The sequence below is a fragment of the Uranotaenia lowii genome, chromosome 3 (assembly GCF_029784155.1).
Source record: "Uranotaenia lowii strain MFRU-FL chromosome 3, ASM2978415v1, whole genome shotgun sequence".
In the NCBI taxonomy this organism is placed as follows: Eukaryota; Metazoa; Arthropoda; class Insecta; order Diptera; family Culicidae; genus Uranotaenia; species Uranotaenia lowii.
In genome coordinates, this window is record NC_073693.1 from 361650743 (window position 1) to 361676546 (window position 25804).

At 41.4% G+C, this 25804-nt stretch overlaps 1 protein-coding gene across 2 annotated transcripts in view; it reads right to left on the bottom strand.

Annotated features, from left to right (window-relative positions):
- Window positions 1–25804, bottom strand: part of LOC129754550 (glutamate--cysteine ligase-like) — an 82355-nt gene that overhangs the window by 36093 nt on the left and 20458 nt on the right. Inside the window, exon 1 of one of the 2 annotated variants that reach the window (XM_055750689.1) lies at window positions 25567–25785. The exons of the other annotated variant lie outside the window; for it this stretch is intronic. The gene's annotated coding sequence lies outside the window, so the exon portion shown is untranslated. Of the gene's footprint in view, window positions 1–25566; window positions 25786–25804 lie in introns of those variants that run through there. 2 annotated transcript variants of the gene reach the window in all.

The window sequence follows — 25804 nt, forward strand, 5'->3', positions numbered from 1 at the left end:
GAGAAAAACTATTACAACAAGAATTGCTTATGAACAATGTTCCACATTATGTTAAAGGACGATTATTAAATTTATGTAATGAATTTAATGATATTTTTAGTCTCAAAAACGATTTTTTAACATGCAATAATTTCTACAAGCAAGAAATTCGTTTGGAAGACAGTAATCCTACCTATATAAAAAATTACAGAAATGCTCATAGCCAAAAAGAGGAAATTTGTCGTCAAGTTGACAAATTGATAGAAAACGACATAATTGAGCCGTCAGTTTCCAATTATAATTCGCCTATTCTCTTGGTTCCTAAGAGGTCAGAAAACAACGAGAAAAAATGGAGATTAGTGGTTGACTACCGTCAACTAAACAAGAAATTGTTGGCTGATAAGTTTCCACTACCTAGAATCGATGACATTCTCGATCAACTCGGTAGAGCCAAATTTTTCACCACTTTAGATCTTATGTCTGGTTTTCACCAGATCGAGATAGAACCAGATTCTAGACACGTTACCGCGTTCTCACTTCCCGAACGTGGTCATTTTCAATTCAAACGTCTTCCTTTTGGACTCAATATAAGCCCAAACAGTTTCCAAAGGATGATGTCCATCGCCCTTAGCGGTTTAAGCCCTGAGTGTGCCTTTTTGTATATTGACGACGTTATCGTCGTAGGGTGCTCAGTTGAGCACCATTTGAAAAATTTAAGACGTGTTTTTAATTGCCTCAGGAAGAGAAACCTCAAACTAAACCCAGCAAAATGTTGCTTCTTTCAAACGGAAGTAACATTTCTCGGACACAAAATTACGGACCACGGTATTTTACCAGATAACGCAAAATATGATATCATACAAAAATACCCGAAACCAATTAATTCAGATCAAGTCAGAAGCTTTGTAGCTTTCTGCAACTATTATAGAAGGTTTATTCCTAGATTTGCACAAATTTGTTTTAATCTTAATAAACTTTTAAGAAAAGATACTCCTTTCAATTGGACTCCAGAGTGCCAAACGTCATTCGAAACTCTCAAAAGTGCATTACTAGAGCCACAAATATTACAATATCCCGACTTTTCAAAACCCTTCATATTAACTACAGACGCATCAGACTTTGCCTGTGGCGCTGTATTATCTCAATTACATAACCAAGATGATCTGCCTGTCTCGTTCGCAAGTCGCGCGTTTACAAAAGGCGAACGAAACAAACACATCATTGAGAAAGAATTAGCAGCCATCCATTGGGCTGTAATGCATTTCAAACCTTATTTGTATGGACGTGAATTCATAGTTCGAACTGATCATCGTCCGCTTATATACTTATTTGGAATGAAAAACCCGAGTTCAAAACTAACACGAATGAGGCTGGACCTAGAGGAGTTTCAATTTAAAATAGAATATATACCCGGTAAAAGTAACGTAGCTGCAGATGCGTTATCTAGAATACAAATAGATAGTAGTGAATTATCCAACCTTCAAATTTTAAGAATGCAAACCAGGTCAATGCAACGCAAGCCTGAGAAAGTGCAAACAAGGTCCAGGGCTAGCAAACCTTGTTTAGCCAATTGCGATAAAAATATAAAAAGAACGAAGCCTGATCAACTTCGAATATATGACGCAACAAATAATGCGCAAGTAACAAATTTAAAGAAAATTGCATTTCAAATCTTATTCAATGAAAAACTACCGGTAGTAAATGTTACAATCTTCGATAAAAGATATAAAAATGGTCTAACTCTAGCGTTAGGACTAGAACTCAATTTAAAAAATTTGAAAAATATTTTTCAAACTATTAATGATTTTTTTCAATCACCCAATACTATAGCAATTTCAAAAAGCGACGCTGTATTCAATTACATAAGCATCAATGACTTTAAACAAATTGGGAACAAAACTATTAAAACGATTCAAATAGTTATTTTCGATCCACCCAAAATAGTATCAGATCCTACAGAAATACAGAAAATTTTGGAACATAACCACTGTTCACCCACAGGAGGACATATTGGCATATCCCGATTGTATAGAAAATTAAGAAATTCTTATATTTTTCCAAACATGAAATACACAGTTAGCAAATTCGTTAAATCTTGTGAGCTGTGTAAACTTAATAAACATTTTTCTTCTGTAAAAGAAAATATGGTAAAAACAACCACACCTATTAAACCATTTGATATAGTTTCAATAGATACAATTGGACCATTTAGTTTAACACCAAATGGCAACAGATACGCTGTGACGATGCAATGCGATCTCAGTAAATACATCATTTTAGTTCCCATTCCTGACAAAACTGCATCAACAATATCCAAAGCAATAGTAGAGAATTGTATTCTAATCTATGGCCCAATGAGTGCTATTCGCACCGACCAAGGAACAGAATACAAAGGTATATTTGACAACATTTGTGACCTTCTCAAAATAAATCATACTTGCTCCACTGCATACCACCCCCAAACAATAGGATCTTTAGAAAGAAATCATAGGTGTCTTAATGAATACCTAAGAACTTTCATAAACGATCTTAAAACAGACTGGGACAGTTGGCTACCATATTACAGTTACTGTTATAATACAACTCCAAATTCATCTCACGACTACTCACCGTTCGAAATTTTGTTTGGCAAACCCGTAAATAAATTTGAAAATATTAATTGGAATACAGTTGAACCTTTATATAATCATGACTCATATCTACACGAGCTAAAATACAAACTTCAAGTAATACATCAACATGTTTTTAGGAAAATAGAAGAAACCAAAACACTTAGAACACAAAAAATAAATAAAAATATAAATCCTACAACATTGTATATCAATGACCTTGTATACTTAAAAGTCGAGGCACAGTGGTCCAGAAATGAAATTTAGCGGGAAACAATTATTTGCGCTCTTGCCTTAGGTTTAAGACATTTGGTGTCCAAGACAAAGTTGTACAACATCACAAGGCACTATTTTTGAATGAAACATTTTTAGGGTGGTTCATAAAACTCCTTAGATACGAAAATTATTTTTTTACTGTAAGGAGATAGTGCTGTATTATGTTCAGCAATTATGTAGAACAACATAATTGATGAAACTTTGTAGAAGACTTTGAATGTCTATCTATAAACGTTTAGGTTTTATGATGATTTTCCGTGTACAAGTTAGGGTGGTCCTACAAAAACAAGTTTTTTTTTATAACTTTGTTGGGTATCAACTTATCAAAATCATGTGTTCGGCAAGTATTTAGCAAATCATTATGCGCATCTTTTGTAGAAAACAGATTTCTAATATCTGCTTTTGATTCGCAGTTATCATGAATTTTGTGTTCAAAAATGGCCGTTTTGTATGAGCCATAACTTCAAATGGAGCAAACCAAAAAATTCAAACTTTAATTCGTTTGAAAGAACATGTTAAAATCTACATTATATCAAAAAACTGGAGAGGGTAGAAAAAAACTAGACAATGTTCAAATCGGACCATATAGAATTATAAAATTAAACGGAAGTAACGCAGAAATAAAACACGAAGCTACAAATCATACTACGATTGTTCATAAAACCAGATTAATAAAACATCAAAATAGTTAAACAAAATTATCCAATTCAATAGTTAAACAGGAGACGACCGCAACATTTTAATTACTATAATTAGTCTGAATGGTTACACCATTCTTCGAAAGGAGGGAGGTGTGGCATCCTCCAAACCATTCCTTTATTCATCCTATCATTTCAAACCATCATCTTTATACACACATCCCTGAATCCTCAAATTCCCAAAATCATCATAAACTGCAAGACCCCACAAGCAGCAGTAAAAACCTATTTAACTGCAAGACCTCAAAGTCTTAGCAATTAAACCTTTTTGCTTTCCTTTACAGTAATCATAAACATAACAATCACTTTAAATGTTACCCTTCCTGAACCGAGCAATAAATTATGCATTGCCAGCATTCCTTCAAGCCATTCCGTAAAACCCAAACATGACCCAGAGAAGAACTTTTTAAGCCATTCCGTAAAAACCAAACATGACCCAGAGAAGAACTCGGTCATAAACAAATAACTGCTACCACATGTTTACAAACATGTTTTCCAATCAGATAGCGCGTCGTCTTCCTGAATTCCGCTTTACTCGTTTCGGCTTAACTTTAAGTTACCACCTAAGTACGTTTGAGAAATAAAATCAATCTGAAACCAACTTCTAACAAAGTAAGATATCAGTGATCCGAAAGTCCGATTGCCTCAACGGACTAGAATTGGAACTTGGAATGTTTTGACCCTTGCCCAGCCAGGAAAGCTGGCTCAACTTGCTAGAGAAGCTAGCCGCCTCAAGCTAGAGATATTGGGACTGAGCGAAGTCCGTTGGCCTAACACTGGAGAACACAAGACACAGTCCGGGCAAGTACTGCTTTACTCTGGCATACGAGGAGAACATGCTACTCGGGAACGAGGAGTTGGTTTCCTGTTAAGCCCGCAGGCCCATGCGGCCCTCATAAGATGGGAACCGATAAACGAAAGAATAATCGTAGCCAGATTCAGAACACGGGTTAGAAACCTTACAATGGTCCAGTGTTATGCGCCAACTGACGTTGCCGATTTGCAGGAGAAAGAGCAGTTTTACAGTCAATTGAACAGCGTGGTTGAGAGAATTCCGAAGGGTGACATTCAAATCCACTTAGGCGACTTCAACGCAAAGATTGGCTCCGATAATCAGGACTTTGAGCGCATCATGGGGCGCCATGGCCTAGGACAGATGAGCGAAAACGGAGAACTGTTTGTAGAATTTTGTGGCAACAACAACATGGTGATCGGTGGATCGCTCTTCCCTCATCGACCAGCACATAAGGTCACTTGGGTATCCCGAGATGGGCGAACAGAAAATCAAATTGACCACATCTGCATCAGCCGAAAATGGAGAAGGAGCCTACTTGATGTCCGCAACAAACGAAGCGCAGACATTGCATCTGACCATCACCTCGTCCTTGGCGAGATACGACTAGTTGCGCGTGTCCAACGGCGCGAGGAGAAAGTCGGGTGTCGATACGACGTCCGCCGGTTAGAGAATCCAGAGGTGAAAAGGGCATACGTTGAACAGCTAGAATCCCGAGCCTCGGAGTTGCCGACAGACGGAACAGTCGAAGAACAGTGGTGTGGAATCAAGAATGCCTTTATCACGACGAGCCATGGTACTCTCGGTAAAGTTTGTGGAAGACGAAGTGAATGGATGTCGGATGAAACCTGGAGGGTGATCGATGATCGGAGAAAGGCGAAAGTCGGAATTGAGCAGGCATGTACCGGGTCAGCCAAAGCAGCCGCCCGCTTACGATATGCGGAGCTGGAAAAGGCAGTTAAACGAGCTTGTAGACGAGACAAGAGAGCCTGGACAAACTCCCTAGCCGAAGAGGGAGAAAGAGCCGCCGCCATTGGAGATATCCGATTATTATATGATTTTTCTCGCCGCCTTAGTGGTGCAAGGACTAATGCAAGAATGCCGCTGAAAAACCGAGCAGGTCAGCTGCTGACAGATCGAACAGATCAGCTCAAGCGTTGGACTGAGCATTTTGATCAACTTTTCCGAGTTACAAATAGCAATGGTCAACAGAACCCGCAGCTCAAGGCGCCCACAGTAAGTCGCATTAATGGCGTCAACTCGGAAGCGCCCTCGCTGGCTGAAATAGAAGCGGCAATCAAGGACATGAAATCCAACAAAGCGCCTGGAATCGATTGCATTCCTGCTGAAATGCTCAAAGCCGACACTGCCTTGTCAGCACAAATGTTGCACCGTCTTTTCGCTGACATTTGGGATACTGCAACATTCCCGGCCGACTGGATGCAGGGTATCCTCGTAAAGGTCCCGAAGAAAGGAGACCTAACAGAGTGCGGTAACTGGCGTGGCATAACTTTGATCTGTACAACCCTTAAAGTACTCTGCAAAGTGATCCTGAACAGGATCCAGGAGAAAATCGACGCTACACTCCGACGGCAACAAGCTGGATTCCGATCCGGACGATCATGTGTGGACCACATCACAACGCTACGAATAATACTGGAACAAATCAACGAATTCCAGGACTCTCTTCTGCTGGTGTTCGTTGATTTCGAAAAAGCATTTGACCGACTGAACCACGAAAACATCTGGGCTGCTCTTAGACGACGAGGGGTCCCAGAGAAACTAGTCCATCTCATCGAAGCACAGTACGAGGCATTTTCGTGCAAGGTCTTGCACGACGGTGTCTTGTCCGAACCAATCCCGGTAACTGCTGGAGTGAGACAAGGATGTATTTTGTCACCGCTGCTTTTTCTCATCGTAATGGATGAGATCTTGACTGGATCGATTGACTGTAGACCAAACCGAGGATTGCCGTGGAATCCTTCAACCATGGAGCAACTGAACGACCTTGACCTGGCAGACGATATTGTTTTGCTCGCCCAAACACAACAAGACATGCAGAGCAAACTCGACGACCTCACCGAAAGCTCCAAGGCAGCAGGTCTCAAAATCAATGTCGGAAAGACCAAGTCGATGGAAATCAACACAGAAAATCGTTCCAATTTCGTGGTAGCTGGACAACAGGTTGAGACAGTGGAGTGCTTCCAGTATCTTGGTAGCCAGATTACGCCTGATGGTGGTACCAAGAAGGACATCGAAACCCGGATCAGAAAAGCCCGATTTGCGTTTGCGAGTCTCCGAAACATCTGGCGGTCACGCCAGATCTCTCTACGAACTAAGATCCGAATCTTCAACTCGTACGTCAAATCCGTATTGCTGTACGGGTGTGAAACTTGGTGCACATATGCGGTGACGACGCGAAAACTGCAAGTATTTGTAAACCGCTGCCTGCGGAACATCATCCGCGCTTGGTGGCCTGGCAACTGGATCTCGAATGAGGAACTACATCGCCGGTGTCATCAAAAGGCGCTAGAAATCGAGTTTCGGGAACGTAAGTGGAGATGGATTGGGCACACGCTGCGAAGAGATGAAAACGAGATTTGCAGAGAGGCGCTTGACTGGAATCCAGAAGGGCATCGAAGAAGAGGCAGGCCCAAAAGCTCATGGCGGCGAAGTCTAGCCGCTGAAATCCGCACAGTTGACGAGAACCTTGGCTGGCAGCAAGTGAAGACGCTGGATCCGGATCGCCAGCAGTGGAGATCTTTTATCTCAGCCCTATGCGCCGGTCAATCGGCGCTGGACCCTTAGGTAGGTAGGTTGAGTTAATCAGGGATTTTTATATCATGATTTTTTTTTTATTCGGCTATTGATTACTTTTTAACAAAATTTACTCGTTATTACGATGAAACTGTAAAATCTGTCTTACAAAAATTTCAAGAGAAAACACTTTTCAAGTAAAATTCAACAATATATATCGTATCTTTATATCGATCTTCACGAGGTTTTTTTCTGAATCAGTAATGTATATCTCTGTCTCGATGTTTTTTAGCGAACTTATTTTGAAGTTTAATTTAGAGGAGCGAAATCAATTCACTGATGTATTAAAGTGTAACAATGTCATTATTTGGTTTCTCATCATTTTAAGGTCAATTGTGTAAAATAATATAAGCATATTCGAATAACTAGGTTCAAAATAATAGGTAAAAATCTCAAAAATGTCCTAGAAAAAGTAGTTTCGATTATAGTCGTTTTACCATCTTTATGGCATTCGCGACTTTAAAAAATTTTAAAGTTTTTTTTTCTTTCGTCTCGTCGATGATAACCGCCAAGGTTCCTGGTTCCAGCTGTTTCGTTTTTTCGAACCATTTGGTTCTTCTCGCGATGGTAGGCAAATACTCTTTCACCCAGCGATGCCAGAAAATATCCACCAGGTGCCTATTATGGTTCCAGTCGTCTCTAAGGGCCATTCCAGGTTGGAGAAACTTCATATGTGGCTGACCGATGCCCGAGGAACTCATGAGCAGAAAGTGGTTGGGGGTCAAAGCTTCCTGTGTGTCGTTTTCCAGAAAAATGAAAGTCAATGGCCTCGAATTGACCACTGGTTCAGCTTCGACAATGACGGTGGAGAAAGTTTCTTCGTTCGGTGTTCTAGATGTCGTCATGGCATTAAAGGCGGTTTTAACAGATCTTACAAGGCGCTCCCACGCACCACCCATGTGAGGCGCGGAAGGAGGATTGAAATACCATTTCGTGGCGGCATTCGTAAACGTCGTTGCGAGTTCGTCGTTGATAGTTTTGTACTCCTCGATGAGATCGTTCTTGGCACCTAGAAAATTGGTGCCATTATCCGAATAGACTTCGACTGGTGAACCTCGATGGCCAATGAATCGCCTCATAGCCATCTTGCATGACGTTGTGGTAAGTGAATGGACGACCTCCAGGTAGACAGCTCGGATGGTCAGACAGGTGAATAATGCCACCCACCTTTTCACCGTACTGCGTCCTACTCTCACTTGCATTGGTCCAAAATAGTCCAGTCCCACGAAGGAAAAAGGTTTGCAGAAGGCCCTCAAGCGGGCGGCAGGCAAAGGACTCATTCTGGGCACGTTAGGGGAAGCTTTGTGGACTCGACAATACACACATAATTTTTCAGCACGTCGAACTAACGTTTTTAATCTGGACACGCGGAATCGCTGTCTTATCTCGTTCACGACGGTGTTCGTATTGCAATGAAGGTATTTCTTGTGATACCATAAAACGATTTTCTGAGTAGCGTAGTGTTCCCTTGGAAGAATGATAGGATTTTTAGTGTCGTACGATACGAACGCTGCAGCGGTAATTCTTGATTCCATACGCAAAATCCCGTCTTCGTCGATGAAAGGGGAAAGCTTCGCAAGGGGGCTCGAACGATTCAATCGTCGACGCTCAATCGGTAAATTAGTTTGTTTTAACTTGGCAATTTCTCCGGAGTATAATTCATTTTGCATAGTTCGAAAGACAAGTTTTCATGCTGCGGCCAGTTCGATTTGCTCTAAGTACCCCTGTCGACCAGTGACGTTCCTCGCCCGGCAACGCCGGTTATGTAAGTAACGAAAAACGTATCCGATCGAGTGAACTAGGCGATTCCACTGGGAAAAACGGTCCCATTCGATGGAAATAAATGTGCTACCTGTAGTGTGATGAACATTCACGATGGCTGTTTTTTGTGCTCTTAATTCTTCTTTCGTTCCAGTGCACTCCGCTTGCTGGGTTGGCCAGCGATCTTCCGGCTCGTACAAAAACGATGGGCCGTTGAACCACCTACTCGTCGACGATAGGTCGGGTCCAGTTGTCCACTTGGTGGCTTCGTCAGCGACGTTGAGTTTACTTGGGACCCATTTTCACTCAAATACATCTGTTGTTTCGAGAATCTCCCCAATACGACAAGAGACAAATTGATTATACTTGCGTGAGTCGGAATTAATCCAGGCCAGCACGGTGCGTGAATCAGTCCACAGGATTCGACGCGAAATCTTCAAAGAATGTGTGTCGATAGCGCTTTTCGATTGACGGCTTTCGATAACTGCCGCCTGTAGCTCGAGTCGAGGGATCGATAACGTTTTAAGAGGAGCTACTTTAGATTTCGCTGCAACTAATATGCATTTGATGACTCCATCAACCTCCGCCACCCAAAGGTGGCTACTGTCATGAAGAATGTTGTAGGCGGCTTGGAAGTGTCATCGCGCCAGAGAATCCGCTGGGCTTAAATATCTTCTTCGCGAATCATCACGCGATGAAACATTTCGCGGATGTTCGCGCAAACTGCGATTTTTCGTTCCCGGAACCCAGTAAGAACTTTTGGAAGCGATATTAATTGGTCCGGTCCTTTAATAAGCATGGCATTCAAACAGACTCCATCTACCTTAGCGGCTGCGTCGCAAAAAATTCGAATTTTCCCGGGTTTTTTAGGATTGATTACAACCCCTAACGGCAGATACCAGATTCGGCGAGGATCCGTTTTTTCCAATTCCGCTCTCGTGGCTTCTCGCAAGTAGTCTTTCTCTAGATACTCCGAAATTTGTCTCCTCACACTGCTTCCGATCATTGCATCCGCTTCCATGCGTCGCTCTAGGCATTGTAAACGTTTAAATGCCATAGCGTAGCTATCGGGAAACTCGAAAACATCGTACCGCCACAGTAAACCTGTCTCAAATCTGCGACCTATTCTTTTTGTCGTAGCTTCGAGAATCATTCGAGCTCGTGTGTCTTCGGAGGATTGAGGTGCGTTCCTAACAGATACTCCCAAACTATCGACAGCAAACGATTGTTTAATCAGGTCATGTAGTTCATCTAATTTTGTGGAGCATTCACAGATGTGCACATTGAACGCCGAAACAACTGCGTTCCCATCGGAGATCGGTCCATGGATTGACCACCCTAGTCGCGTTTTCGTGGCAAGAGGTGAATATGCGTCGCTTTCTCTTATACGAAGAGCTACTGCCAAATGTGCGTTGTCGTTGCCGATCAAGATTTGTAGAGTCACGTCGTTGTAATCGCTCACCGGTAGACCCAAAAGATGAGGATACCTGGCAGCCAACTGCTGGTAACATAACGATTGACGAGGAAGTGCAAGATTCTTTACCGTGCGCACATTTGACAGCGAATACTTTCGAGATCGTCCTTCTCCAGCAACTTCAAAATTTACTCGCTTCGAGGCGACTTCTTCTCGGCTAACTTCCGCTGTCCAAGTTCTCCTTCCAGACCCAACTGATTCGCAACATCTTCCTCTAGCAAAGTTATTGAGGACCCATCATCGAAAAACGCGTACACTTTCAAGGACCGACCATTGCTGAATAGCGTCACGGGAAGAATTCGAAACAACGAGGATTGACTTTCTTGGCGATGATTATTTACTTTTCCGGCAGAGCTTGACGGTTGAGTTTTTGTTGTTGTTGTGTGCAGAAGAGGATGGTGTTTTCGTTGGCACCCTTGTTCTCCACAAGCGTTCTTCAGCTTACACGGCCTTCTTCCATGCTGGAAAAGACAAGTCCGACAAAGCGGTAGGCTGTGTTCTACTTGCCAACGATCTTCGAGATTCATTTTAAAAATCTGCGGACAATCTGGGCAAATCTTGCACACTTTAGGACCGATAGTTTTAAACTCGTTCTGAGGCAACTCATTCGTTGGATAAGATGGCTCGTGAGCAGTGTGAGCGTGCAAAAAACCTCAATCTTTGTGCTTTTCGAATTTCGCGTTCCGGTGATCCTGTTTCCCTCCAACGGGAATAGTCACTTGCGTGGCTGCGTTTACCAAAATCGACATAAAGTTGGCAAAAGCTCATAAATCGGGTTCTACAAATTGGTTCTTGTACAAAACCCAATCGATTTTCATATCATCTGGCAATTTACTAACAAGATCGTGGATTAGAGTCGGATTGTTCATGTGGGCATAGTGTTGCCCAGCTTCGAGATGGTCAACTAAGTTTTGAACAGTCATACCAAAGGTAATCAGCGTGTCGAGCTTTCCTGGTTTTGGCCCGGGCATTTCATTTAGTTTTCTTAGCAGCGTATGAATCAATATTTCCGGTCGACCGTAAAAGATCTTAAGGTTTCCATGATCACCGGAACCGACGACGGAAGTAGCAATTTGCTCCGAACAGCGTCCAAAGCTGAGCCTCTCAGGCAGCGTTGTAATCGTGTTAAATTATCGGCATCAGAATATCCGCAAGCTTGACTGGTGTTGTAAAACATCGTAGAAAACAGTGGCCAATCTTCGGGGTCCCCGGAAAATTGTGGCAGGTCTTTGGCCATCAGCTGACGCGCGGCCATTTGACTAGGATTTGGAGTGGAATAATTCTCGAACGGATTGTACACGGAATTCGGTAACGTTGCCGCAGGTGCCAGCATGGCAGGGACCGGAACGTCATTAGTGAATGTATACGGGTTTTGGCAATCATTCACAGTACCCATCACCGCAGGTTGGATTACTGACTGGGTGAGAAAAGGTGCTGGGATAGCTGGTGGCGGAATGGTACTTGATGGAGGAACCACTGCTGGAACGGACGAATATTGTTGCGCTACAGGCAACCCACTTGCCACGTGAAGTCCTCTCGAAACAGGAGTCGATGTTTGTTGACCCACAGGATTAAATGGAGCCGATTTGGGAATTGCTCCGGTCGACATTAGCGAACTTCGCAGGGAATTAAACACATTAGTATTCACTGCGCCCACGGGCAAATTCTGTTGAATACGATTTCCTGCCGAAAGATAGTTTTCTCCACTTGAGTAAAACGGATATGCCATGCCTGATGGTTTTTGGATGCGATTGGAAGCAGAAGCGTGAAAAGAAACGGTTGATTGCCTCGTAGTTACCGGAGCTAACGTATATTCCATCGCGGAAACTATTGGAAAACCGTTGTTAGACGTAGCCGGGGTAAATTCTGTCTCTGGGGCTAGTGGGACTACAGTAGAGCTCACAGGACCGCCCAGAAGTCGGTCCACCTTCCATTGGATAATCTGGCTGGAATTACTCCAGTTGGATTTTCCACTTTGCCTTTCGTCTTCTTCTTCTTCCTCTGCCCCTTCTTCGAGCACTCGAAACTTATCCTGGATGAACTTTTTCTCCATTTCTAATTTTCGTTGATCAAGACGGAAACGATTTTCTTGTTCCTGTCGCTCAAGGTCCAACTGTTTGTCCTGAATCGCTTTCATCTCCTCTTGCTTCTTCAGACGTAATTTCGTCTTCCGGGCAGAACAACTCGTCGACGCTTTTGAGCTGCAGATGGATTCAGCAGGGGGAACGATAGTGGTTTGTTTATCTTGTGGTAGGGTACAACGAGGACAAATAAATTCCTTTTCGCCGATGCTATCGCTTACTCCCACACACTCAAAGTGCCACCACGTATCGCAATTGTCACAAGCCACCATCCTGCTTGAGTCCGGAAGATTACGATTCGCACTACAGCTGTGCCCGGGTACGGAAGGAGCGTTTGTCGCCATCGTTTTGAGTCCAATTTTGAGTGTTGTTGAGGCGAGATTTTCGGAGGATTTTTTAGCAAACCCGATGATGATGTGGTACAGCTAAAACTATATTTTTAATTATAAAAAATGAAATGCTTAGAAATACAATGTTTTACTCACATTGGCTAACCTCAATCTTGCTTCTCCTCAACAGTATTTTTAATTTCCAATTTAATGGAATGATTTCTGCCTGCGTACATTTGAAATTAACCATTTAAATATATGGATTTAATAGAAAAGGTGTGAATACTCACAATCGGAAATAATTATCCAATGATAATGCAGAAACTAAGTGTTAATACGGCGACCTTCATTGGCTCCTTCAAAGCTCGGAATTATGTCCCTGTGATAGCAATTACTTTAGGATAAATTTATATTTTTAATAGTGGAATACTCACGATAGCAAGCAAAATCAATAAACTATTGATAAACTAAAGCGATACAATATTAATTATTTCACTGTCTGATCGAATCAATGCACTTCCTCAATCGCGTAGAATTAATCTTCGGATTCGCCAGTCACGATGACATTATCTCCTGATAGATCGCTGTCATCACAGATGACGTTCGTTGGATTCTGCTACTGCGGCAAGGGAACGGATAAAGTTGCGGCAACAGTGGTGCATGTACAAACAGCCTATCAGGCTTACGTCAACGATTCGGGCCACTACAGCATTTGCTGCGTAATCGGAAATCTAGAACAATTTCGCACTATCACTGGAGGAACTGGATCACAAACCACGGCTCGGCACATAGTATTTTGAAATAGGTAGGCTTCTGCAGAGTGCCGTCAAGGAACGAACAGAGCTGGTGCGGAAAGCCGAGGCTGCGGAGAAGGGATTGGAGGAAGTAAAATTAGCTGCTTCTCAAGGACCTCCGAAGGAGTCCAAGCCGAGAAGAACTGCGAAAAGAGATCGCGACTCCCCCGTCGTAAACGATTCCTCCAAAAAAAAGGAGGGGTACGGACTACGAGGATGCAGACGGAGAAAGTAGTGCAGGAGGCTGGCGAATGGTTCGTAATAGGAAGGAGAACACAAAAAGAAAGGTCGTCATGAAGCCAGAACCACCCCCAAAACCAAAACCTCAACGGGTGTTGTCCAGGATGCCCTTATCGTGGAAGCGAAAGAAGGCACAACGTATGCGGACTTGTTCCGGAAGCTACGCGCAGAGCCAAAATTATCTGCTCTTGGCGAGAGCGTCACCAAAACAAGACGCCCTGGGCGAAAAAGCGACTGTTCGCGCGCTATCGCAGGTCGCATCTATTGAATGCAAGGACTTGGATGAGTTTACCACTGCAGAGGAGCTCGAGAAAGCACTCTCCAGCATACCTGGTATGAGCAACGAATCAATAGCTACAAAACTGAGAAAGGCGTATGGTGGAATGCAGATTGCGATTCGTCTCTCGCCAACAGCGGCCAACATTCTACTGACTGCAAGGAGTGTAAGAGTTGGATGGTCAGTGGGGCACTTTAGAACCGCACCCAGGATACCAAAACAAATGCAACGCTGCTTTAATTGCTGGGACTTCGGTCACCAATCCCGAAACTGCAACGGACCCGACCGGTCACGATGTTGCCGAAGATGTGGTTAAGAAGGACACTTCGCTAGAGTTTGCAAAAATCAACCGAAATGCATGCTGTGCAAGCAGGCGGATGACAATGCTCACGAAACTGGTGGCTTAGACTGCCAGGCATACAAAAAGGCAAAGGCAAGCCAGTAAAATTGGATGTAATCCAGCTAAACCTCAACCATAGCGAGGTCGCACAGCTTCTGCTGGAGCAAACGGTAGGCGAAAGAAAGTGCGACGTGGCTCTTTTATCAGAACCATACAGAATTCCGTCTGGAAACGGTAATTGGACAGCGGACAGGTCCGGCTTAGCTGCTATCTACGCCACGGGACGTTTTCCTATCCAGGAGATAGTGGTAGATTCTCGGGACGGATTTGTGATTGCAAAAATCAACGGCATCTTCTTTTGCAGCTGCTACGCTCCACCAAGATGGACGATCGGGGAGTTCAACACAATGTTGGATGAACTCACTCACGAACTGACAGGAAGGGCTCCTGTAGTGATAGCAAGAGACTTCAACGCTTGGGCGGTTAACTGGGGTAGTAGGGGCAACAATCCTAGGGGCCTCAGTCTGATAGAGTCCTTCGCGAGACTGGAGGTTGACCTTTGCAACACTGGATCTATGCCAGACTGAACGTCAGTGATAGATATCACCTTTGCGAGCCCATCACTAAAAACTGACATGAATTGGAGAGTTTGTGACGATTATACGCACAGCGACCACCAGGCGATACGTTATAGCGTAGGAGACCGAAATCCAGTGTCAGTAAGGCAACTGCCAGTCCATGAGCGGAGATGGAAGACCAAAGTTTTCGATAAGGAAGTGTGCACCGAAGCTATTAACATGCAGGAAGTATCGCAGGCGCAGGTCCGTAATGCTGAGCAGCTGACGAAAATGATGGTAGCGGTGTGCGACATGACCATGCCCAGAAGGAATACACCGAAGTGGTGGCGACGACCAGCTTACTGGTGGACCTCAGAAATAGCTGAGCTTCGTACTAGCTGTCTAAAAGCCAGGAGACGAGCTCAACGAGCGAGAAACGAAGCCGATAGAGAAACGAGAGGTGCTGTTTACCGATCAGCCAGGGTGGCACTTAAGCGAGCTATTAAAACAAGCAAAGAAAACTGCTACAGAGCGTTATGCCAGAGCGTAGATGATAACCCATGGGGCCAAGCCTATAGAGTTGCACTGGCGAGATTCGGTGGCCCAAGGTCGCCGACCGAAAAGTGTCCGGAAAAACTGAGAGAGATCGTTGCACATCTTTTCCGCAGCATGGCCCGACGCAGTGGCCACTTATCCCGTACGACGCGGGTGCCCACGACATCGAGCCAGTAACGAACGAAGAACTTGTGGCTATCGCTAAGAAACTTGCGGTGAATAAGGCCCCTGGTCCGGACGGAATCCCAAATGCAGTGCTGAAGGTGGCGGTTCAGACCATTCCGGATACCTTCAGAGTGGTGCTACAAAAATGTCTCGACGAGGGATCTTTTCCCAATTCGTGGAAAACGGCGAAGTTGGTGCTACTACCGAAACCTGGGAAACCCCCAGGGCATCCATCATCATATAGACCCATTTGTCTGCTGGACACCCTTGGTAAGCTACTGGAGAGGATAATATTAAACAGACTTATTTTCTACACAGAATGCGGAAGTGGACTGTCGGACAGACAGTTCGGTTTTCGGAAAGGGAGATCTACGGTGGACGCCATCCGTATGGTGACAGAGTACGCGATGCGCGCATATAAAAAGAAGCGGACAGGTGTTCATCACTGCGCCATTGTGACGATCGACGTTAAGAATGCCTTCAACAATGCCAGCTGGGAAGCGATTGCCAAAGCGCTTCTTCGAAAATCGAATCCTGACGTACGAAACCGAAACTGGGTTACGATCTACTGCCCTAACAGCGGGTGTTCCACAGGGTTCCATACTCGGACCTGTGCTTTGGAATGCCATGTAAAATGAGGTGTTAACGCTGAAACTACCAACAGGCGTGCAGATAGTCGGATTTGCTGATATCGTGCTCATGATTACCGGCGAAACAATCGAGGAGGTAGAAGACCTTGCAACGGTGTCCATAGAAAGGGTTGGCATCTGGATGCAGGGAGTTAAGCTTCAGATAGCTCACCATAAAACTGAAGTTCTGCTCGTGACCAATAAAAGAGTTGTGCCGCACATAAAGATTACTGTGGGAGGGCACACGACATCTTCGAAACAGCAGCTGGAATACCTTGGAGTAATGGTCGACCATCGCCTAAGTTTTGGTACGCATGTAAAATACTGTTGTGAAAGTGCATCGAAAATCATAGATTCATTGGCCTGGATTATGCCGAACTGCCATGGTCCAATGAGTAGCAAGAGACGTCTCCTTGCGAGCGTAGCACTGTCGAAACTACGATACGGAGGAGCGGCCTGGAGCTCCGCGATAGAGGTAGAGCGCAACAGATCCAAATTACGGAGCACACATCGGTTGATAGCCATGCGAGTTTCCTGTGCGTACAGGACCATATCAGCAGATGCAGCTTTTGTCATCGCGGGCATGATTCCCATCGACATAACTCTGGCGGAGGATATGGAATGTTACAAAGCAAGAGCTGTTAGAGGAGTGCATAAAATTCAACGAGCAGCGTCAATGCTCAAGTGGCAGGAGCAATGGGACGCATCGAACAACGCAAGATGGACGCATAGGCTAATCCCGAGACTTTCAGACTGGGTAAATCGGAAGTATGGAGAGGTCAACTTCTACCTGACGCAGTTCCTTTCGGGTCATGGGTGCTTTAAGCAATACCTTCATCGGTTTAAGCTTATCAGCTCGCCTTATTGCCCGGAATGCGTAGAGATGGAGGAATCGGCAGAACATGCTATCTTTGTCTGCCCCAGGTTCAATTCAAGGCGTCAACAACTTCAAAATTTGAACGCTGAAAACATAGTGAGTGAAATGTGTCGCAACGAGCAGTCGTGGCGTGCTATAGTCGACGAAATCTCGCAAATCATGCGCGATCTGATAAGAATCAGGAAAGATGATGAACGGAGAGAGCGAGATAGTCAACCAAATTTGACAAGCTAATGGAAGGTCTTGGGCCTCGTATGACACTTCAATTCAAAAGCAACGCGATCTTAGGGCGCGGTATAACCCTAATCTGGACTCATACGTGTGGTGGGACTTAAAAGGTCTCACGTACTCAGCTACGATCTTTCCTGCAGCAAAAGGAAGCGGAGATACCATTCGGGGTGGTCGTGTCGGGATTCTAGCTGGGTAGTTTCTCAATCGGCCATGCCTTGGTGGTTAGAAATCCTGCGGAAGTGGTTGCTGTGACGGGCGGGAGTTACTTTAAAAGCGTTACCTAACCGGCACACGTTTCGAGGTCCCCGGGATAGTGGATGCTGTGACGGGCGTGAGTTATTATGAAAGCGTTACCTAACCGGCACACGTTTCGGGGTCTTCCGTACCAGTCTGAAGTTGGCGATAGAGGAAAAGGAGAAGGAGAAAAAAGATAAAGCAGAACGATGATCAAGGAGAAATTGAGAAAAAATTGAGAAAGAGGAAAAGGGTGAGATGTATAAGTGCATGAGCACAGCCTACCCCTTGATGTAGTATCATAGGGTGAAACCAAGGGGCACATCTGGCACACGAAGCCCAAGGTGGTTTTAGTGGGACGAACCCACTCACGGCAGCATGAGAATTGTTAGCAAATGTATGGAATTCATCAAAAAATCTTACTTTTTGAAGAACTGGTTAGCAATAAAATTATGAAAAAAATATGAGCTTATGCTTTTTAATACCATCAACTATGTTTGGCTCTTTGAATAAGTAAAAAGTTTTATGGCGACTGGAAAACAAAAATTTAGTCGATTTTCGTAATGTGATAGTCAGTTCTTGCGAAAATTTCCAAAGTCATCTCACAAAACGACTTGTAGTCATCGAAATATTATGTACACTGCTTATTTCATAAAATCTTTGCTAAGCATGCAGGAATTTTTTTTATTTGTTTTATCTTGCATTCGGGGACGATGACGAATTTCTCTTTTAATCTATATACAGTTGCGTTCAAAAAAGAATGAAATCGCAAGAAGCTGCGCACTCACTTCAAACTTCTACAAGCTGTTATTTCTCTCTCGGTTGATATTTTTTCATGAAATTTTCACACAATCTAGTTCAACTATTCAACTAACGTTCTGCAAAATTTGAAGAATTTATAAGGACTGGTAACAAAGATACGGCTATTCCCGTAAAAAAGGGAAATTTGGAGTTGCTTCACTAAATTTGCTGTATCTTGTACAGTTTTCATTGAAAAATCTTGAAAATTGGCCAAAAGATGAAAAAATGTTTGATCTAGTACCAGGCCAAGTTTCGTCGAAATCGATTAACGTGATCAAAAATTGTGCCGAGAAGAAATTGAGGTTCATTATCGCACAACGAACGATTTCATTCTTTTTTGGACGGATGTTTGTATAGAAAACATCTTTATCAATGTTTTATTAGTTTTCTCTTTAACAAAATCAAAATTTATCACAAAGAATCTTATAAATTGTTAGGAACTTCATTCTTGCTTCGTTAAGAAATGAAAATTATTCCAACAGAACTGGTACTGAAACACAAGAGCAAATATAATACTCGTTTTAATTGTGTATCAAATTTGTTTATCAGTATATTTAGCAGGTCATTTCTGAAACACTGTTCTTCCTATTTCGAACTCTGTTGACACACTTTCTATTCCTAAATAAAGCACAAATGAACTTTCTAACAATTTACAACATTCGGTGTGATCAATTTTTATTTTGTGTAAGAAAAAACCAAGAAAACATTGATAAAGATGTTTTCTATACAAACATCCGTCCAAAAAAGAATGAAATCGTTCGTTGGGCGATGATTAACCTTATTTTCTAACAGGCACAATTTTTGATCTCGTTAATCGATTTCGACGAAACTGGGCCGGGTATTAGATCAAACATTTTTTCATCTTTTGACCAATTTTCAAGATTTTTCAATGAAAACTGTACAAGATACAGCAAATTTAGTGAAGCAACTCCAAATTTCCCTTTTTTACGGGAATAGCCGTATCTTTGTTACCAGTCCTTATAAATTCTTCAAATTTTGCAGAACGTTAGTTGAATAGTTGAACTAGATTGTGTGAAAATTTCATGAAAAAATATCAACCGAGAGAGAAATAACAGCTTGTAGAAGTTTGAAGTGAGTGCGCAGCTTCTTGCGATTTCATTCTTTTTTGAACTCAACTGTATATAAAAATGAATTTCTGTCTGTCTGTCTGTCTGTCTGTCTGTCTGTCTGTTCATTATAGACTCGGAAACTACTGAACCGATTTGCGTGAAACTTGGTAGGTGGGGGTATTGGAAGCAGGGGAAGGTTCTTATTATGGTTTGAGACCCCTCCCTTTCTCATGAAGGGGGGGAGGGGCCTCCCAAGCAGAAGTCAATTTTTCGCATAAATCGAGAACGCATCAAGTAAATGGTATCAAATTTGGCATGGGGTGATATTTGGGAACAAGGAATATTTCTATGAATATAAGGTACCCCTCCCTCCTCTCAATGGGGTGATAGGAAGGGGGGAGGGGGGCTACCTTACAATTTTTCATATAACTCGAAAACTAATCAAGATATTGGAACCAAATTTGTGCACGGGAAGGTATTTGGATACGAAAAATATTTTAATGATTGTTTGAGACCCCTCCCTCTTTCCAGTTGAAAGGGGGAGGGGCCTCTTTCATATTTTTTTTATATAATTCAAAAACTAATAAAGCAGTTTGAACCAAATTTGGCATGGGAGGGTATTTGGATACGAAAAATATTTCTATGATAATTTGAGACCCTTCCCTCTTTCCAGTAGGGAGATATGAAGGGGGAGGGGCCTCTTTTATAGTTTTCAACATAACTAAGAAAGTAATTAAGCAAATGGAACCAAACTTGGCATGGGCGGGTATTTGGGAACGTGACATGTTCTAATGATTGTTTGAGACCCCTTCCTTCTTACAGCGGGGAGGAAGGAAAGAGGGAGGGGAGTTTCATACAATTGTTACTGCATAACTCAAGAACTAAAACAGCAAATGGAACCAAATTTGGCATGGAACGATATTTGGGTACGAGAAATGCTTCTATGAATATTTGGTATCCCTCACTCTTTCGAAGAGGTGGATGAAAAGGGGGAGGCGAGGTCTCCCTTACAATTTTCAGTATAACTGGAGAGCTGATCAAGCAAATTGAACCATATTTGACATGTGAGTGTATTTGGATACGAAGCATGTTTCTATTGTAAATTGAAGCCGTACCTTTTAAGCGGTAAGATATAAAGGAAGAAGGGGGGGTTTCCATTTTTTTCCATCACTCGAGAATTAATCGAGCAAATGAAACCAAATTTGGCATCAAAAAGTATTTGAGTACGAAAAATACTTTTATGAATATTAAGTTATCACCCCTCTATTGAAAGAAGAGAACGGAAAGGGGGATGGTACTCCCTTTCAAGTTTATACAAAATTCAAAAATTTACTACGTAAATAAAACCAAATTTGGCATGGCATGGAATATAGGAAGGGAAGAGGGAAGCTTATATTTAACTTTTATTTTACAAAATCCGAGAAATGGACAATACTTAATATGGAAAATCATTTTGGTATGACTCTTAGATTATTTGACACATCATCCTCCTTTCAGTGAGAAGGTACATGGGAGGAGGGAGGTGAGCCCAATACAATTTTGTTAGCATATGTTCTCAATTTATGCTTACGAAGCCAACAAATGGAAACAAATATGGCATGGAAAGGTACTTGGTTACGAGATATGTTTCTACGATTGTTATAGACTCTTATGCTTTACAGTGTAGAGAGGGAAAGAAAGAAAGGGGCTCCATACAATTTTTGTTGTAAAGCTTAAATACTTATCAACCAATGGTATATAATGGAATATTTGATATAAGATGATTTTTGGGAACGAAAAAAATATTTATTAAAGATTACAATCTCCATTCAGCAGGGGGTGAATGGAAGGACAGGGAGGGCTCTCTAATCAGTTTTTTAGCATAAATCCAGATCATATCAAGCAAAAACAACCATACTTTATAAATTAGATTATTTACGAACGATTAATTTGGGACCCTTCCTTTTTAGGGCGAAACTTAAGGAAACAGATGAAAATTATCAGATCTTTAAAACAAATTTATAAATCAAGATTCAGAATATAAGTTATGGTTTGTGTTGCAATTTGAAACTCCAGCTGAAGCTCTCATTTTATAGTGGTTGCTTATTAATTTCGTCATAATTTGATTTAAAATAATACCAAAAACAATAAAAATTTGAATGATTTCTGAAAATATTATTTGATTCTGAAAGGTGTAGCAAAGCACACCGGGTCAGCTAGTCTATATATATAAAAATGAATTTCTGTCTGTCTGTCTGTCTGTCTGTCTGTCTGTCTGTTCCCTATAGACTCGAAAACTACTGAACCGATTTGCGTGAAACTTGGCAGGTGGGGGTATTGGAGGCCGGGGAAGGTTCCTATTGTGGTTTGAGACCCCTCCCTATCTCATGAAGGGGGGGAGGGACCTCCCAAACAAAAGACAATTTTTTGCATAACTCGAAAACCAATCAAGCAAATGGTATCATATTTGGCATGGGGTGGTATTTGGGAACGAGGAATATTTCTATGAATATTTGGTACCCCTCCCTCCTTTCAGTGGCGTGATAGGAAGGGGGGGGGGCTACCTAACAATTTTTCATATGACTCGAGAACTAATCAAGATATTGGATCCAAATTTGGCAAGGGAAGGTATTTGGACATGAAAAATATTTCAACACTCAGGCAAATTCTTATTATAATTTTCATAAGATGCATCTTATGAACCGCTTTTTAGAGTGTAAAATAATGTTTCATAAGAGTCCTATGAAATACTTTCAATTTTCATACGATATTCTTATGAAAAATAGAAGAAATGGCATTGTGAAAAGATAATGAACACATTCATTCATTGCATCAGTTTTTTTTCATCATCACAGTACGAAGCAATCGCCAGTTCATAGTTATTATAGTTTTCCTTCAATGTTAAATGTTATTTTTATCTCCGGAATGGTAAGTTCGATTGATTGGTGTGGACGTTTAATATATTAGTAAACTAATATACATTAATTGTTTACTTTTCAGCAAGCTGATCGGCAAAAAAACGAAAGGATGAAGATTAAGATGCGGCAAAAAAAAAACTTTGATGGAGCCGTCTGTTGATGCGTTGCTGATAGTGACCATCAATGATTTAATTTTAAACAAATTTGGCAAACAATAAAGTAAAGTAATGCTTTCAGCATGAAATATCTAGAGTTTTTCTTATTAGAAAGTGATTCACTGTTTCCATAAGAATCTCTTATGAAAAGCAACAATCTCTTATTGAAGTAGGCGTTCATCCTCAGAATTCATTCGCGTCATAAGACATTCTTATGAATTTCATAAATTTTTCTTATGGCGCCACTTCATAAGAGAATCTTATGGCATACATAATAGTATTTTTCTGAGTGAATGATTATTTGATACCCCTTCCTCTTTCCAGTAGAAAGGGGGAGGGGCCTCTTTCATATTTTTCTAAATAGTTCAAAAACTAATAAAGCAAATGGAACCAAATTTGGCATAGGAGGGTATTTGGATACGAAAAGTATTTCTATGATTATTTGAAACCCCTCTCTCTTTCCAGTAGGGAGTTGTAAAGGGGGGAGGGGCCTCTTTTATAGTTTTTAACATAACTTAAAAAGTAATTAAACAATTGTAACCAAACTTGGCATGAACGGGTATTTCGAACGTGACATGTTCTAATGATTGTTTGAGACCCCTTCCTTCTTCCAGCGGGGAGAAAGGAAAGAGGGAGGGGAATTTCATACAATTTTACTGCATAACCCAAGAACTACAACAGCAAATGGAATCAAATTTGGCACGGAACGATATTTGGGTACGAGAAATGCTTCTATGAATATTTGGTATCCGTCAATCCTTCAAAGAGGTGGATGAATAGGGGGAGGAAAGGTCTCCCTTTCAATTTTCAGTATAACTGGAGAGCTGATCGAAATTGAACCATATTTGGCATGTGAGGGTATTTGGATACAAGAAATGTTCCTATTATAAATTGAAGCCCCACCTTTTCAGCGGAAAGATATAAAGGGAGAAAGGGGGATTTCCATTCTTTTATTTGCATAACTCGAGAATTAATCGAGCGAATGAAACCAAATTTGGCATCAAAAAGTATTTGAGTACGAAAAATACTTTTATGAATATTAAGTTATCACTCCTCTATTGAAAGGAGAGAACGGAATTGGGAATACAGGAAGGAAAGAATGAAGCCTACATTTAACCTTTATTTTACGAAATCCGAGAAATGGACAAAACTTAACATGGAAAATCGTTTTGGTATGACTCTATGATTATTTGACATATCATCCTTCTTTCAGTGAGAAGGTACATGGGAGGAGGGAGGCTAGCCCAATACAATTTTGTTAGCATATGTTCTCAATTTATGCTTACGAAGCCAACAAATGGAAACAAATATGGCATGGAAAGGTACTTGGTTACGAGATATGTTTCTACGATTGTTATAGACCCTTACGCTTTACAGTGTTGAAAGGGGAAGAAAGGAGGAGGCTCCATATAAATTTTGTTGTAAAGCTGGTTGATAAGTATAACCAATGGAACTATATTTGATATGAGAGGATTTTTGGGAACGAAAAAAAATGGGTATGATTATTAAAGATCACGAACTCCATTCAGCAAGGGGTTAAGAGAAGGACAGGGAGGGGCTCTCTAATCAGTTTTTTAGCATAAATCCAGAACATATCAAGCAAAAACAACCATATTTTATATGTTAGATTGTTTGCGAACGATTAATTTGGGACCCTTCCTTTTTAGGGCGAAACATAAGGAAACAGATGAAAATTATCAGATCTTTAAAACAAAATTATGGACCAAGATTCAGAATATAAGTTATGGTTATCTTTGTGTTGCAATTTGAAACTCCAGCTGCAGCTCTCATTTTATAGTGGTTGCTTAATAATTACGTCATAATTTAATTTAAAATAATCCCAAAAAAACAACAAAAATTTTTATAATTTCTGAAAATATCATTTGATTTTGAAAGGTGTAGCAAAGCACACCGGGTCAGCTAGTGTTTGATAAAATGTTACTTAAGTGCGATAGCCTTTTCTATCGCTGATTAAAATCCAATCAAATAATTAGAACTCTGTTAAATATCATGAATAATTTATATCATAGATAATGTTATTATATATGCTTATATTTTAGCGAGGATGATTCGAATATTTTATGGTTTTCAATAATATTTAAATCAAAAGTCATTTTAGAAAATCAGGGCATTTTTATTAATATTTATTAAATTAAAAAATTATTTTCTTTAATTTTCTATATTTTTGGTATTTGGTTTTGACAAACGCTGAGAGCAAAGTTTGGCCAGTTTTTTCTCCTTAATTAAGTTGTTCAATTTAAAAATTAGAATCTCGGTCCTGAATGTGAACATGAAAATTGAATCTTAAATCTCAGTCTGTAATCTGGTATATGAATTTGATGCTTGAACATAAATTTGAAATGCTGAATGCTCACAACGTTTTACCTCCCGATTTGAGACGTTTTCGATATTTTCCTTGATAATTAAAGCAGTCAATAGAAAAATGTTTGGAGCACACAAACATATTTTCGGTTTCTAGGCTGTTGTCTTGTCCAAAAAACTTGAGCCATCTTGTCCTGAGAATTTTTTTAACCGGAAACCTATGAAAAGAAACTTCTGATGGTATAGTTCCGTCCTTCCTTTTTGAAAAATTCTTGCTGTAACAACCGGGAACATGGCACTTCGACATTGCTGCCTGTATCGAATATGGGAAAATAATCATGAGACAATTTCATTTTGAATTCTTCGATTTTCTCACCAGAATAAAAAAAAATCTTACTGATTCAAAGTATCAGTTGGTTTGCTAAGAATAACTCTTGAAATTTAAACGGTTTTGACAAAAAGTACACAACAAATAGCTCCTCAACTAATATGTTTTCTTAAAACTCTATAGAAAACTGGGCAATTTTCATAACTATGCTCGTCTGTATTGTGGAAGCTGTGTAAATACACGAAACTGTCAAGTGAGGTTAAGCGCAACAGCCTACCTGTTTTATTTCCAAGTACTATGGGCTCGGCAGGAGACCTTCAACACAAACAGTAACCGACCCCGGATTCGTGATTTCGTCACTTGATCGATGATGATGGTTGTTGTACACCTTCTTCCCCGGAACACCAACAGCTCAATGCCTGTTGTGTTTCGACTAATCATAAACCCTCGCCCGATGGAAGTGACATTCAGTTTACACAGCTGGTGGTATCACTATATTATCTCCTCCTGTACGT